This window comes from Gorilla gorilla, chromosome 12 (assembly GCF_029281585.2).
Source record: "Gorilla gorilla gorilla isolate KB3781 chromosome 12, NHGRI_mGorGor1-v2.1_pri, whole genome shotgun sequence".
Taxonomy (NCBI): domain Eukaryota; kingdom Metazoa; phylum Chordata; class Mammalia; order Primates; family Hominidae; genus Gorilla; species Gorilla gorilla.
In genome coordinates this window covers 84,585,722-84,602,352 of record NC_073236.2, presented here as the reverse complement: position 1 = coordinate 84,602,352, position 16,631 = coordinate 84,585,722, and the positions used below count along the sequence as shown (strand labels likewise).

The window sequence follows — 16,631 nt, the reverse complement described above, 5'->3', positions numbered from 1 at the left end:
ATTGAGAAAAATATAGCAAAATGATAGGCTTAAGACCAAATATATCAATAATTTTGTTAAATAGTTATTATGTTAATTATGTTTAGTCATAGCAAATGAACTAAACTCTTGCTTCTGGCATGAAACCAGATAAAATATATAAAATAACAGCCTTCAAGTCATTGAACATAAGGCAGTGAAGGATAGTGATCCTTGAAAGATGGGAGAAAAAAATCAAGGTGAACCCAACAATTGCCTCAGTTTACTGCCTGGAGAAAGTTTCCAAGCCAGAGTACAAAGTTGGAGAAGCCAGTTAGAGTCTGGGTTCCTGAATTGAGGACATGGAGCTGGAAGTCTGGTGAGGTCAATGCATATAAAGCTCACAGAGCAGAGTACCAGAAGAAAGAGAGCTGCCTAGGGTAAGAGCTTCAGAGATCTGTACACCGTTCCCCACAGGTCATCAGCTGAGTACTGATTAGCACATACCGGTGAGGAAGCTACCTAAGGCCAGGGAAAGAACTATTCAGAAGGATTAGAGGGACTAATCCCTAGAGCTCAGAAATAGCTGAGAATAACTCTTCCACCAGAATGGCAAACTTCATAATCCTCAGGTATCAGGTAGAATATTCAGAAGGGTTTTGCTTCCAACCTAACACTGCTCCAGTCCTGCCTAACAAAATTTGAAAACAAGCTCCAGAAGGATCACATTGCTTCCAGAACAAAGGTTAAGAAGAATTTACCAAAATTCAGCACCATTAAGGTAAAATTCTTTTTTTTTTGAGACGGAGTCTCGCTCTGTGGCCCAGGCTGGAGTGCAGTGGAGTGATCTCGGCTCACTGCAAGCTCCGCCTCCCGGGTTCACGCCATTCTCCTGCCTCAGCCTCCAGAGTAGCTGGGACTACAGGCGCCCGCCACCACACCCGGCTAATTTTTTTTGTATTTTTTTAGTAGAGACGTGGTTTCACCATGTTAGCCAGGTTGGTCTCGATCTCCTGACCTCGTGATCCACCTGCCTCAGCCTCCCAAAGTGCTGGGATTACAGGCATGAGCCACCATGCCCAGCCTAAAATTCTTAATGTTTTGCATCCAATCAAAAATTAAGCTTGCAAAAAAGCAAGAAAATATTACCCATGAGAAAAAAATTTAATAAATCAAAATTGACATGATAGAATTTGTAGAAAAGGATATTAAAAGTTATTATAACTGTATTATTTCACATTTACGAGGGAGAGGAAAGATGGAATATGTTAAGTAGAGACATGAGCTATATAAGAGAAACTCAAATCAAAGTTACAGAGATGAAAACTACAATGTCTGAAATGAAAAATACACTGGATGGGATTAACTGCAGATTAGATACTGAAGATTAGTCAATTTAAAAACAGCAATAGAAAATATACAAAATAAAACGTAAAAGACTAAAACTTGGACAAAGAATAAATGAGCTGTAGGACAACTTCAGGCATATAACTGACTTCCCTGAATCGGTGAGTGGGGAGAAGGGAGGCTGGGGCAGAAACATATTTGAAAAATAATGGCTATATATTTTCATATATGAGGAAAACCATAACCCACAGATCCAAGAATCTCAATGGACTCCAAGCATAAGAAGCATGAAAATAAAACTATACTAACACTCACAATCAAATTGTCAAAAAAAAGTAAAAATGAGAAAATCTTAAAAGTAGTCATAGAGAAAAGATACACATGTACGGAAGAACAAAGATAAAGATGAAATAACATTTCTCGGCAAAAGTAATGCAAACCAGAAGACAGTGAAACAAAATCCTTTAACTACAGAAAGAAAAAAAAAGTCTATCTAGAATTCTATACCTAGTAAAAATACCTTTCAAAAGCGAAGGTAAAATGTAGAATTTAAAAGCTGAATGAATTTGTCACCAGCAGATCTGCACTAAAAGATTAAAGGTAGTTTTAGCAGAAGTAAAATGATGCCAGATGGAAAAACATACATATGTTTTTGCAGATGGAGTCTCTCTCTGTCACTCAGGCTGGAGAGCAGTGATCTTGGCTCACTGCACCTCCACCTCCTGGATTCTAGTGATTCTTCTGCCTCAGTCTCTCAAGTAGCTCGGATTACAGGTGCAGGCCACCATGCATGGCTAATTTTTGTATTTTTAGTAGAGACGGGGTTTGACCATGTTGGCCAGGCTGGTCTCGAACTTCCGACCTTGTGATCCGCCCACCTCGGCCTCCCAAAGTGCTGGGATTACAGGCATGAGCCACTGCGCCCAGCCAGAAAAATAGACGTACACAAAGAAATGAAGAATAGATATGGTATATGCTATGAATGTAAGTATTTAGATGTGTAGTGTTTTTATTCTATACATCAAGTGGTATAATATCACTTGAGAATAGAATGGAGTAAGTTAAAGATACAATCTATAAAACCTACAGCACAACCAAAATAAGACAATAATGAGTTATATAGCTCCTAAGTCAACAAAGGAGAAAAATATTCAATTAATCCAAAAGAAGCCAGAAAAAGCAGAAAAAACGTTTAAAAAAAAAAGAAGAGATAAGAGAAATGGAAACAAAATAAAACACACCAGCGAAGTGTGGTGGTGTGGTGGTGCACACCTGCACTCCCAGTTACTCTAGAGGCTGAGGCAGGAGGATCCCTTGAGTCCAGAAGTTTGGGTTGTAATGCACTGTGATTGTTCCTATGAATAGCCACTGTACTCCAGCCTGGGCAACATAGCAAAATCCTGACTCTAAAAATAAATAAATAAAAACAAAACATAACATGTCAACAACAACATTAAATGTAAATAATCTAAGCACCCCAACTAAAAGGCAAAGACTGTCAGATTGTTGTTGTTGCTGTTGTTGTTGTTGTTGTTTTCAGATGGAGTCTTGCTCTGTCACCCAGGCTGGAGTGCAGTAGTGTGATCTTGGCTCACTGCAACCTTTGCCTCCTGGGTTCAAGTGATTCTCCTGCTTCAGCCTTCCAAATACCTGGGATTACAGGCACTTACCACCATGCCCAGCTAATTTTTGTATTTTTAGTAGAGACAGGTTTTCACCATGTTGGCCAGGCTGGTCTCGAACTCCTGACCTCAAGTGATCCACTCACCTCGGCCTCCTAAAGTGCTGGGATTACAGGTGTGAGTCACTGCTTCTGGCCTCAAATTGTATTTTTAAAAAGTAGGATCCAAGTATATGTTGCTTAGAAGAAACTGATCTTATATATGAAGACACTAATAGATTAAAAGTTAGAGGACTGAAGAAGATAAACCATGCTAATACTAATCTAAACAAAGAAGGAATCACTCTTCTGATTTCAAAACTTACTACTAAGCTACAGTAATCAAGATAGTGTACTACTGGCGTGGGGTGGACATCTAGAGCAATGGGATAGAACTGAAAGTCAAGAAATAAACTCTAAATATTTATAGTCAATTGATTTTTGACAAAGAGGTCAAAATTCAACGGATACAAAGTATTTTCCCAACAAGGTGCTGGGAAAACCAGATTATCCTTAAGCAAAAGAATGAAACTGGACCCCTACCTCACATCATACACAAAAATTAACCAAAAGTAGATCATGTATCTGAATGTGTAAAACTCTTAGAAGAAAACAGGAGTAGATCTCTTTGATTTTTTTTTTTTTTTTGAGATGGAGTCTTACTCTGTCACCCAGGCTGGAGTGCAGTGGCACGATATCAGCTCACCGCAACCTCCGCCTCCTGGGTTCAAGCGATTCTCCTGCCTCAGCCTCCTGAGTAGCTGGGATTCCAGGTACCCGCCACCACACCCGGCTAATTTTTGTATATTTAGTAGAGACGGGGTTTCACCATTTGGGCCAGGCTAGTCTTGAACTCCTGACCTTGTGATCCACCCGCCTCAGCCTCCCAAAGTGCTGGGATTATAGGCGTGAGCCACCGCGCCTGGACAGATGTCTGTGATCTTAAGTTAGGCAAAGATTTCATAGCTACAACACAAAAGGCAAAGCCATAAAAAAGAAAATTCATAAGTGGAACTTATCGAAATTAAAAACTTTTAACTTCAAAAGAAACCAGTGAAACACTTTTTTTTTAAATTAAAAAGAGTGAAAAGACAACCCACAGGTGGGAAAAAAATATTTGCAAATCAAGTATCAAATAGGGTTTTAATTCAGACTATATAAGGAACTCTTAAAACTCAATAATAAAAACACAATTTACAAATGAGCAAAGGATAGACATTTCTCCAAAGAAGACACACAAATGGCCAAGAGACAAGTGAAAAGATGCCTAACATTATTAGTCATTATGGACATGTAAATAAAAACCACAATGAGATACCACTTCACACTTATTAGAAAGTCTATAATCAAAAGATAGATAAAAACACACCCTGTTCATAAGGAACCCTTATACATTACTAGCAGGAATGGAAAACGGTGCAACCAAACAGATTAGCAATTCCTCAAAGTGTTAACACAGAGCTACCATATAATTTAGCTTGGCAATTTCACTCCTAAGTCTCTACCTAAAAGAAATAAAAATATGTAACCACACAAAAACTTGTATACAAATGTTCATAGCAGCATTATTCATAATAGCCAAAAAGTGGGAAAAGCCCAATGACCATCAACTGATGAATGTATAGACAAAATGCAGTACATTCATACAATGGAATACTATTTAGCCATATAAAGAAATGATACATGTTACAGCATGAACAAACCTCAAAAACATTATGCTAAGTGAAAGAAACCTGTAACAAAAAGACCACATAGTGTATGATCCCATTCACACAAAAGGACCAAAGCAGGTAAATCCATACTGACAGCAAATAGATGAGTGGTTGCCTGCAGTTTGGAGAGGAAGAAGAGACCAGGGAATGAGGAGTTAATGGGTACAAAGTTTATTTTTGTAATGATGAAAATGTTCTATAATTAGGTTATGGTAATGGTTTCCCAACTCTGTATTACAGTAAAATCATTAAATTTTGTGGAGTTTTTCCCACAAAGGCAACATATTCATTATACTAATAGAAAAGAACAAAACTAACATAATCATCTCAATAAATGTAAAAAAAAAGTATTTGACAAATCTAATATCCATTTCTGATCAAAGTTCTCAGCAACCATGAATACAAGAGAATTTCTTCAACCTCATAAAGGGCATATATGAAAAACCTATAGCTAATAATTAATAATGAAAAACTAAATGCTTTATCCCTAAGATCATGAACAAGGCAGGAATATCTCCTTTTATCACTTCTATTCAAAACTGTATTGGAGAATTTAGCCAGTACAATAAAGCAAGAAAAAAAAAAAGTCACCCAGATTTGAAAAAAGTAAAACTGTCTTTATTAGCTGATGACATGATCACTTACACAGAACATCCTAAGAAAGCCACAGAAGTACTAGAACTAACAAAGATTTAGCGAAGTCACAGGATACAAGACCAATATACAAAAGTCAACTGAATTTTTTTAAATCTCTTTTTTAAAAATAGAAACTGTATATCTGTATATATTTAAGGTCTACAACATGATGTTTGATATACATAGTGAAACGATTAATATGTCAAGCTAAATTAACATATCCATTACCTCTGTGTGTGTGTGTTTGTGCATGCGTATTGAGAACACTTACACTCCACTCTCTTAGCAACTTTTTTTTTTCTTTTTTTTGGGGGATGGGGTATCATTCTGTCACCAGTCTGGAGTACAGTGGTGTGATCATAGCTCACTGCAGCCTCAAACTCCTGGGCTCAAGCAATCCTCCTGCCTCAGCCACCCAACTAGCTGGTACTACAGGTATGTGCCACCATGCCCAGCTATGCAATTTCGATTATGCAATATAGTATTATTAACTATAGTCAACATGCTGTACATTTATCCTACATAACTCAAACTTAGTATCCTCTGACCAACATTTCCCTATTTCCCCCACCTACCCTGTCCTTAGTTACCACCATTCCACTCTCTGCTTCTATGAATTCGACTTTTTTGGATTCCACATATAAATGAGATCATGTACTATTTGTGTTTCTGTGCCTGGCTTAGTTCACGTAGTATAATGTGCTCCAGGTTTATCCATGTTGTTGTATCTGATGAAAGAAATTAAAGAAGACACAAATAAATGGAGAGATATGCCATGCTATGAACTGGAAGAATTAATATTGTTAAAATATCCAGGAAGGCAGAGCAAGATGGCTGAATAGAAGCCTCCACTGATTGTCCTCCCCACAGGAACAACAAATTTAACTGTCTACATGGCCGGCCATGGCGGCTCACACCTGTAATCCCAGCACTTTCGGAGGCCAAGGCAGGCAGATCACTTGAGGTCAGGAATTCGAGACCAGCCTGGCCAACATGGTGAAACCCCATCTCTACTAAAAACACAAAAATTAGCCAGGCATGGTGGCAGGCACCTGTAATCCCAGCTATTGGGGAGGCTGAGGCAGGAGAATCACTTGAACCCAGGAGGCGGAGGATGCAGTGAGCCGTTGCACCACTGCACTCCAGCCTGGGTGACAGAGTGAGACTCTCGTCTCAAAAACAAACAAACAAACAAACAAAAAACAAAAACAAAAAAAACTACCTACACAAAAAAGCACCTTCATAAGAACCAAAAGTCAGTTGTGTAATCACAGCACCTGATTATAGCTTCATGTTACTGAAAGAGGCACTGAAGAGGGTAGAAAGACAGTATTGAATTGCCAACTCACCACTCCCCCATCCTTTGGCAGTGGCAATGTGCCATGGAGAACCTGTGCTTGGTGGAGGGAGAGTGCAGTGATTGTAGGACTTCGCATCTGAACTCAGTGCCACCCTTCCACAGTGGAAAGCAACATCAGGCAGAACTCAGCCAATTCTCATGCAGGAAGCACTTAGACCAGCCCTAGCCAGAAGAGAATCATCTATCCCAGCAGGTTGGAATTTGAGTCTGGCAAGCCTCACCACCACAGGCTCAAGTGCTTTGGGGTCCTAAATAAACTTGAAAGGCGGTCTGCACCACAAGGACTGCAACTCCTAGGCAAGTACTAGTGCTGTGCTGGACTCACAGTCAGTGGACTTGGAAGGCATATTACCTAGTAAGAAATCAGATGATGTGGCCGAAGGAGTGTTTGTGCCACCACTCCCCCAACCCAGAGAGTGCAGCTCACAACTGTGAAAAAGAGTCCTTCCTTCCACTTGAGGAGAGGAGATGGAAGAGTAAAGAGGACTTTGTCTTGCAATTTGGATACCAGCTCAGCCATAATAGGACAGGAAACCAGGCAGAGTCATGAGGCCCCTATTCCAGGCCCCCCAAGCTCCGGGACAACATTTCTAGACACACACTTGTCAGAAGGGAAACCACTGTCTTGAAAGGAAGGACCCAATCCTGGCAGGACTCATTACCTGCTGACTAAACAGCCCCTTGGGCCCTGAATGATCAGCAGCAGTAGCCAGGTAGTACATGCTGTGGGTCTTGGGTAAGACTCTGAGATATGCTGGCTTCAGGTGTGACCCAGCACATTCCCAGCTGTAATGGCTATCAGCTGGGTGATCAGCTTCTTCTTGAGAAAAGCAGAAGAGTAAAAAAGACTTTGTCTTGCAGCTTAGGTACCAGCTTGGCCATAGTGAGGAAGAGCACCAAGCAGGCTATTGGGGTCCCCAATTCCAGCACTTCATTCTTGGATGGCATTTATGGACCTAGCCTGAACCAGAGGGGAGCCCACTGCCTTGAGGGGTGAGTTTCAGGCCTGGTAGCATTCACCACTAGCTGACTGAAGAGGCTTTGGGCCTTGACTGAACATTGGTGGTAGCCTGGCAGTACTTCCTGTGGGCCTGTGGCAGTGCTATCCGTAGGGAGAGACTCCTCTGCCTGCGGGAAGGAGAGGAAAAAATATGAAGGACTTTGTCTTATGGTCTGGGTACAAGCTCAGCCATAATAGAAAACAGTGCCAGGTAGATTCCTAAAGTTTCCAACTCTAAACCCTGGCTCCAGATGGTATCTCTGGAGCCACCCAGGCCTAGGGAACTCACTACCATGAAGGAAAAAAAAACAAGCATGGATGGCTTCACCACCTGTTGATTGTGGAGCCCTAGGGCCTTCAGCAAATGTAGGAGGTAGCCATGTAGTGATTACAGTGGGCCTTGGACAAGACCCAGTGTTGTGCTGGCTTCAGGTCTGACCTACTATACTCCCAGAGCTGGTGACCACAGTGGTGCTTGTGTTCCACCCGTTCTCCAGCTCCAGGCAGCTCAGCACAGATTTGATGCAGTCTAGATCACAAGGACTGCAACTTGGAGAGACTCCATTTTAGGGGAGAAAGTAATGGAAAAGAACAAGAATTCTCTGGCAATACAGAGAATTCTTCTGGATCTTATCCAAAACCACAAAGGTGGTACCTCTAATGCAGATATGGTTGCAGTAACCAAAAACTTAGATCACAACACCCAAGTCTCCTCGAATATCTGGAAAGCCTTCCCAAAAAGGACAGGTTCAAACAAGCCCAGACTGTGAAGACTACAATAAATACCCAGTTCTTCAATGCCCAGACACAGATAAACAGCCACAAGCATCAAGACCAACCAGGAAAACATGACCTCACCAAACAAACTAAATAAGGTAACAGGGCCAATCCTAGAAAGACAAAGATATGTGACCTTTCAGGCAGAGAATTCAAAATAGCTGTTTTGAGGAAACTCAACAAAATTTAAGATAACACAGAGAAGGAATCCAGAATCCTATCGGAAAAATTTAACTAAGAGATTGAAATAATTAGAAAGAGACAGGCATAAATTCTGGACTTGAAAAATGCAATTGACATGCTGAAGAATGCATCAAAGTCTCTTAGCAACAGAATTAATCAAGCAGAAGATTAGTGATCTTGAAGCCAGACTATCTGAAAATATACAGTGAGAGGAGACAAAAGAAAAGAGAATAAAAAAAGAACAAGGCACATCTTCAAGATCTAGAAAATAACCTCAAAAGTGCAAATCAAGGAGTTACTGGTCTTAAAGAGGAGGTAGAAAGACAGAGATGGGGTAGAAAGTTTATTCAAAGGGATAATACCTGGCTGGGTGCAGTGGCTCATGCCTGTAATCCCAACACTTTGGGAGGCTGAGGAGGGTGGATCACCTGAGGTCAGGAGTTTGAGACTGGCTGGACCAACATGGCAAAACCATGTCTGTACTAAAAAATACAAAAATTAGCTGGGTATGGTGGCACACCTGTAGTTTCAGCTATTCAGGAGGCTGAGCCAGGAGAATCGCTTGAACCCAGGAGGCAGAGGTTGCAGTGAGCCGAGATCACACCACTGCACGTGAGCCTGGGTGACAGAGCATGACACCGTCTCAAAAAATCCAAAACAAACAAAAGGGATAATACCAGAGAACTTTCCAAACCTAGAGAAAGCTATCAATATTCAAGTACGAGGTTATAGAACAGCAAGCAGATTTAATCCAAAGAAGACTCTCAAGGCATTTAATAATCAAACTCCCAAAGGTCAACGATAAAGAAAAGATCCTAAAAGCAGCAAGAGAAAATAAATGACATACAATGGAGTTCCAATATGTCTGGCAGCAGACATTTTAGTGGAAACCTCACAGGCCAGGAGAGAGTGGCAGGACATGTTTAAAGTGTTGAAGAAAAAAAACATTTACCCTAGAATAATATATCTGGCAAAAAATATCCTTCAAACACGAAGGAGAAATAAAGACTCTCCCAGACAAACAAGCTGAGGGATTTCATCATCATACTTGTCCCTTAAGAAATGCTGAGGTGGCCAGGTGCAGTGGCTCATGCCTGTAATCCCAGCACTTTGGGAGACCAAGGTGGGAGGACTGCCTGAGCTCAGGAGTTCGCAACCAGCCTGGGCAACACGGTGAAACCCCATCTCTACTAAAATACAAAAAACTAGCTGGGTGTGGCAGCGTGCACCTGTAGTCCCATCTATTTGGGAGGCTGAGGCAGGAGACTTGCTTGAACCCAGGAGGTGGAGGTTGCAGTGACCCGAGATCATGCCACTGCACTCCAGCCTGGACAACAGAGTGAGACTCCATCTCAAAAAAAAAAAGAAAAAGAAATGCTGAGGGGAGTACTTCAATCAGAAAGAAAATGATATTAACGAACAATAAGAACAATAATAACGAACAAAACTCACTGCTAATAGTAAGCTCACAGAAAAAAGACAGTATTATAACACTGTAATTGTGTGTAAATTACTCATATCTTAAGTAGAAAGGCTAAAAGATGAACTGATCAAAAATAATTACTACAAAAACTTTTCAAGACATTGATAGTACAATAAGATAGATAGAAACAACAAAAAATTAAAAAGCTAGGGGACAAAGTTAAAGTCTAGAATTTTTATTAGTTTTCTCTTTGCTTGTTAGTTTTTTGTCTGTTTATGCAATCAGTATTGTCATCAGTTTATAATAATGGGTTATAAGATATTATTTGGAAGTCTCATGATAACCTCAAATCAAAAAGCATACAATGGACACTCAAAAAATAAAAAGCAAGAAATTCAAACATACCACCAGAGAAAATCATCTTCACTAAAAGAAAGACAGGAAGGAAGGAAAGAAGGAAGAGAAGACCATAAAACAACCACAAAATAACAAAATGACAGGAGTGAGTCCTTACTTAATATCAAGTGAATGTTAGCAGACTAAACTTTCCAATCAAAAGACATAGAGTGGGCCAGACACAGTGGCTCACACCTGTAATCTCAGCACTTTGGGAGGCCAAGGCAGGAGGATTACCTGAACCCAGGAGTTCAAGATCAGCCCAGGCAACATGGTGAGACCTTGTCTCCACAAAAATTAAAAAAATTAGCCAAGTGTGATGGTGCATGCCTGTGATCCCAGCTACTTGACAGGGTGAGTGAGATGGTAGGATCACTTGAGCCCAGGAGGTTGAGACTGCAGTGTGCTGTGTTCATACCACTGCACTAAAGCCTGGGTGACAGAAAAAGACTGTCTTAAAAAAAAAAAAAAAAAAAACAGTGGCTGAGCAGATAAAAAAATAAGACCCAATGATCTGTTGCCTACAAGAAACACTTCATCTTTAAAGACACATATAGACTGAAAATAAAGGAATGGAAAAAGATACTCCATGCAAATGGAAACCAAAAAAGAGCAGAAGTAGACAAAATAGATTTCAAGATAAAAACTATAAAAAGAGACAAAGAAAGTCATTATATAATGATAAAGGGGTCAATTCAACAAGAGGACATAACAATTGTAAATATATATGCCCCTAACACTGGAGTACCCAGCTACATAAAGCAAATATTATTAGTGCTAAAGAGAGAAATAGACCCCAATACAATAATAGTTGGAGAATTCAACACCCTCACTTTCAGCACTGGACAGATCATCCAGGCAGAAAATCAACACAGAATCATCAGACTTGATCTGCACTATAGACAAAATGAATCTAATACATATTTACAGAACGTATCACCCAACAGCTGAAAAATACACATTCTTCTTCTCAGCACATGGGTCATTCTCAAGGAAACACCATATGTTAGGCCACAAAGCAAGTATTAAAACATTCCAAAAATTGAAATAATATCAAGCATCTTCTCTGATCACAGTGAAATAAAACTAGAAATCAATAATAAGAAGAATTTTGGAAACCATACAAATATGGAAACTAAACAATACGCTCCTGACTGACCACACACAGGTCAATGAAGAGATTAAGAAGGAAATTTAAAGATTTCTTGAAACAAACAATAATGGAAACACAACATACCAAAACCTATAGGATAACAATGAAAGCAGTACTAAGAAAAAAGTTCATAGCTATAAGTGCTTACATCAAAAAAGAAGAAAAACTTCAAATAAACACCCTAATGATGCATCTTAAAGAACTAGAAAAGCAAGAGCAAACCAAACCCAAAGTTTTTAGAAGAAAATAAACAATGAAGATCAGAGCAGAAATAAATGAAATTGAAATGAAGAAAACAATTATAAAAATCAATGAAGAGTTTAAAAAAAAAATTGACAAATCCTTAGCCAAACTAAGTAAGAAAAAAAGAGAGAAGACCTGAGTAAATAAAATCAGAGATGAAAAAGGAGACATTACAACCAATACCACAGAAATTCAAAGGAGCCTTATAGGTAACTATCAGCAACTATATGCCAATAAATTGGAAAACCTAGAAGAAATGAATAAATTCTTAAGACACATACAACCCACCAATATTGAACCATGAAGAAATCAAAACCTGAACAGACCAATAAGTAATGAGATTGAAGCTGTAATATAAGGTCTCCCTGAAAAGAAAAGCCCAGGACCTGATGGCTTCACTTCTGACTCTACCAAACATCTAAAAAAGAACTAATACATATCCTACTCAAGCTATTCCAAAAAATAGAGGCAGAGGAAATACTTCTAAACTCGTTCTACAAGTCCAGTATTACCCTGATACCAAAACCAGACAAAGACACATCAGAAAAGAAAACTACATGTCAATAATTCTGATAAACATTGATGCAAAAATCAACAAAATACTAGCAAACCCCAATAACACATTAAAAAAATCATTCATCATAACCAAGTGGGATTTATCCTAGGGATGCAAGGATGGTTCAACATACACAAATGAATCAATGTAATGTATCCTATATCAACAGAATGAAGGACAAAAACCATATGATAATTTCAAGAGATGCTGAAAAAGCATTTAATAAAATTCAACATTCTTCATGATAAAAACCAGAAAAAAATCTGGGGATAGAAGGAACATACCTCAACTAATAAAAGCCATATATGACAGAACCACAGCTAGAATCATACTGAATGGGAGGAAACTGAAAGCCTTTCCTGTAAGATCTGGAACACAGCAAAGATACCCACTTTCACCACTGGTCTTCAACACAGTACTGGAAGTCCTAGTTAGAGCAATCAGACAAGAAAAAGAAATAAAGGGCATCCAAATTGGAAAGGAAGAAGTTAAATTATCTTTGTTTTCTGATGATGTAATCTTATATTTGAAAAAAAAAAAAAAAAAAAAACCTAGCTGGGCGCGGTGGCTCATGCCTGTAATTCCAGCACTTTGGGAGGCCGAGGTGTGCGGATCACCTGAGGTCAGGAGTTCGAGATCAGCCTGATCAACATGGAGAAACCCTGTCCCTACTAAAAATACAAAAATTAGCTGGGCCTGGTGGCAGGTGCCTGTAATCCCAGGTACTTGGGAGGCTGAGGCAGGAGAATTGCTTGAACCCAGGAGGCGGAGGTTGCAGTGAGCTGAGATCGCGCCATTGCACTCCAGCCTGGGGGACAAGAGCGAGACTCTGTCTCAAAAAAAAAAAAGAGAAAGTAAAAGAAAAAAATCTAGAGACTCCACCAAAAAACTATTAGAGGCCAAGCATGGTGGCTAACACCTGTAATCCCAACACTTTGGGAGGTCAAGGTGGGCTGATCACTTGAGGTCAAGAGTTCAAGACCAGACTGGCCAAAATGGCAAAACTCTGTCTCTACTGATAATACAAAAAAGTTAGCTGGGCATGGTGGTGCACGCCTGTTGTCCCAGTGACTCGGGAGGCTGAGGCAGGAGAATCACTTGAACCTGGGAGGCGGAGGTTGTAGTGAGCTGAGATTGCGCCACTGCACTCCAGCCTGGGTGACAGAGTGAGACTCAGTCTCAAAAAAAAAAAACTATTAGAACTGATAAACTCAGTGAAGTTGAAAGATATAAAATCAACATATAAAAATCAGTGCATTTCTATATGCCAACAACAAACAATCTGAAAAAGAAATTTAAAAAAGTAATCCTGCTTATGATAGCCACAAATTAAATACCTAGAATTAACCAAAGCACTGAAACAGCTCTACAATTAAAACTATAAAACACTGATGAAAGAAACTGAAGAGGACACACAAAAAATGGAAATATATGCCATGTTCATGGATTGGAAGAATCAGTATTGTTAAAATGTCTATACTACCCAAAGCAATCTACAGATTTAATGCAATCCCTATCAAAATACCATGAAATTCTTCACAGAAATAGAAGGAACAACTCCCAAATTTATATGGAACCACAAAAGACCCAGAATAGCCAAAAACCATCCTAAGCAAAAAGAACAAAACTGGAGGAATCACATTATCTAACTTCAAATTCTACTACAGAGCTATAGTCACCAAAACAGCATGGTAATGGAATAAAAACAGATGCACAGTCCAATGGAACAGAATAGAGAACCCAGAAACAAATGCACATACCTAAAGTGAACTCACTTTTGACAAAGGTGACAAGAACATATACTGGGGAAAAGACAGTCTCTTCAGTAAATGGTGCTGGGAAAACTGGATATCCATATGCAGAAAAATGAAACTAGGCCCCTATCTCTTGTCATAGAAAAAACCAAATCAAAATGGATTAAATATTTAAATCTAAGATCTCAAACTATGAAACCACTACAAGAAAACATTGGGGAAATTCTCCAGGACATTGGTCTCGGCAAAAATTTCTTGCATAATACCCCATAAGCACAGGCAATTGAAGAAAAAAATGGACAAATGGGATCACATCAAGGTAAAAAGCTTCTGCACAGAAAGGATACAATCAGCGAAGTGAAGAGACAACCCACAGAATGGGAGAAAACATTTGCAAACTACCCATCTAACAAGGAGTTCATAACCAGAATACATAAGGAGCTCAAACAACTCCATAGGAAAAAAATCTAATAATCTGATTAAAAATGGGCAAAAGATGGCCAGGCGAGGTGGTTCATGCCTGTAATCCCAACACTTTGGGAGGCCAAGGCGGGTGGATCACCTAAGGTCGGGAGTTAGAGACCAGCCTGACCAACATGATGAAACCCCATGTCTTCTAAAAATACAAAATTAGCTGGGCATGGTGGTGCATGCTTGTAATCCCAGCTACTAGGGAGTTTAAGGTAGGAGAATCACTTGAACCTGGGAGGCGGAGGTTGCGGTGAGCTGAGATCACGCCATTGCATTCCAGCCTGGGCAACAAGAGGGAAACTCTGTCAAAAAAAGAAAAGGCAAAAGATTTGAATAGACATTTCTCAAAAGAAGACATACAAATGGCAACCAGGCATATGAAAAGGTGCTCCACATCATTGATCATTAGAGACATACAAATCAAAACTACAATGAGATATCATCTCAGCCCACTTAAAACAGTAGCTTTTATCCAAGAGTCAGGCAATAAGAAATGCTGGCAAGAATGTGGAGAAAAGGGAACCCTTGTACACTGTTGGTGGGAATGTAAATTAGTACAACCACTACGGAAAACAGTTTGGAGGTTCCTCAAAAAACGAAAACTTGGGTTACCATATGATCCAGCAATCCTATGATTATACCATATGATCAACAATCCTATGATTAATGCAGTGCTATTCACAATAGCCAAGATTTGGAAGCAACCTAAGTGTCCATCAACAGACAAATGGAAAGAAAATGTGGTACGTATAGGCAATGGAGTACTATTCAGTCATAAAAAAGAATGAGATCCTATCATTTGCAACAACATGGATGGAACCGGAGGTCATTATGTTAGGTGGAATAAGCCAGGCACTGAAGGACAAACTTCACATGTTCTCACTTGTTGGTGGAGTTAAAAATAAAAACAATTGAACTCATGAACACAGTAGAAGGATGGTTACCAGAGGCTATGAAGGGTAGTAGGGGAGTTGGGTGGGGGAGTTGGGCTGTTTAATGGGTTAAAAAAAATAGTTAAATTGTTAAAATGGCCATAAAGCCCAAAGCAGGGAAATCTACAAGGCGGCAAACTACAAAATCACAATGAGATATTATCTTACACCAATCAGAATGGCTATTAATAAAAAGTCAAAAGGCAACAGATGTTGGAGAGGATGTGGAGAAAAGGGAACGCTTTTACATTTTTGGTGGGAATGTAAATTAGTACAATCTCTATGGAATACAGTATGGAAATTTCTCAAAGAGCTAAAAATAGAACTACCATTCAATCCAGCAATCCCGCTACTGGGTATCTACCCAAAGGAAAATAAACCATTATATGAAAAAGACACCTGCATTCATTATGTTTATCACAGCACTATTCACAATAGCAAAGTCAGAGAATCAACCTAAGTGTCCATCAAGGGATGATTGGATAAAGAAAATACACACACACACACACACACACACGCACACACACACACACCACAGAATACTACTCAGCCATAAAATAAAACTGAACGCCATTATCCTATGTAAAATAAATTAGGGCGAGAGAACTAGGAAGTAGCAGGAAGAGAGGGATACTGAGGGGCATGAGGGAACTTTTGAGTGATAATCTCATGGGTGTATGCATATGTCAAAGCTTACCGAATTGGGCTGGGCACGATGGTTCACGCCTGTAATTCCAGTACTTTGGGAGGCCAAAGCAGGCGGATCGCCTGAGGTTAGGAGTTCAAAACCAGTCTGGCCAACATGGGAAACCCCGTCTCAACTAAAAATACAAAAAATTTAGCTGGGTGTGGTGGCACACACCTGTAATCCCAGCTACTCGGGAGGCTGAAACAGGAGAATCGTTTGAACCCGGGAGGCAGAGGTGGCAGTGAGCCAAGACTGTGTACTGCACTCCAGCCTGGACAACAAGAATGAAACTCTGTCTCAAAAAAAAAAAAAAACTTACCAAATTGTGTACTTTAATATGTACAATTTGTTGTATTATGTCAATTTACCACAAGAAAGCTGT

The 16,631-nt window shown here is 39.7% G+C and overlaps 1 protein-coding gene across 4 annotated transcripts in view; it reads right to left on the bottom strand.

Moving 5' to 3' along the window:
• CLHC1 (clathrin heavy chain linker domain containing 1) overlaps positions 1–16,631 on the bottom strand; it is a 67,120-nt gene that overhangs the window by 24,129 nt on the left and 26,360 nt on the right. The window lies entirely within an intron of this gene.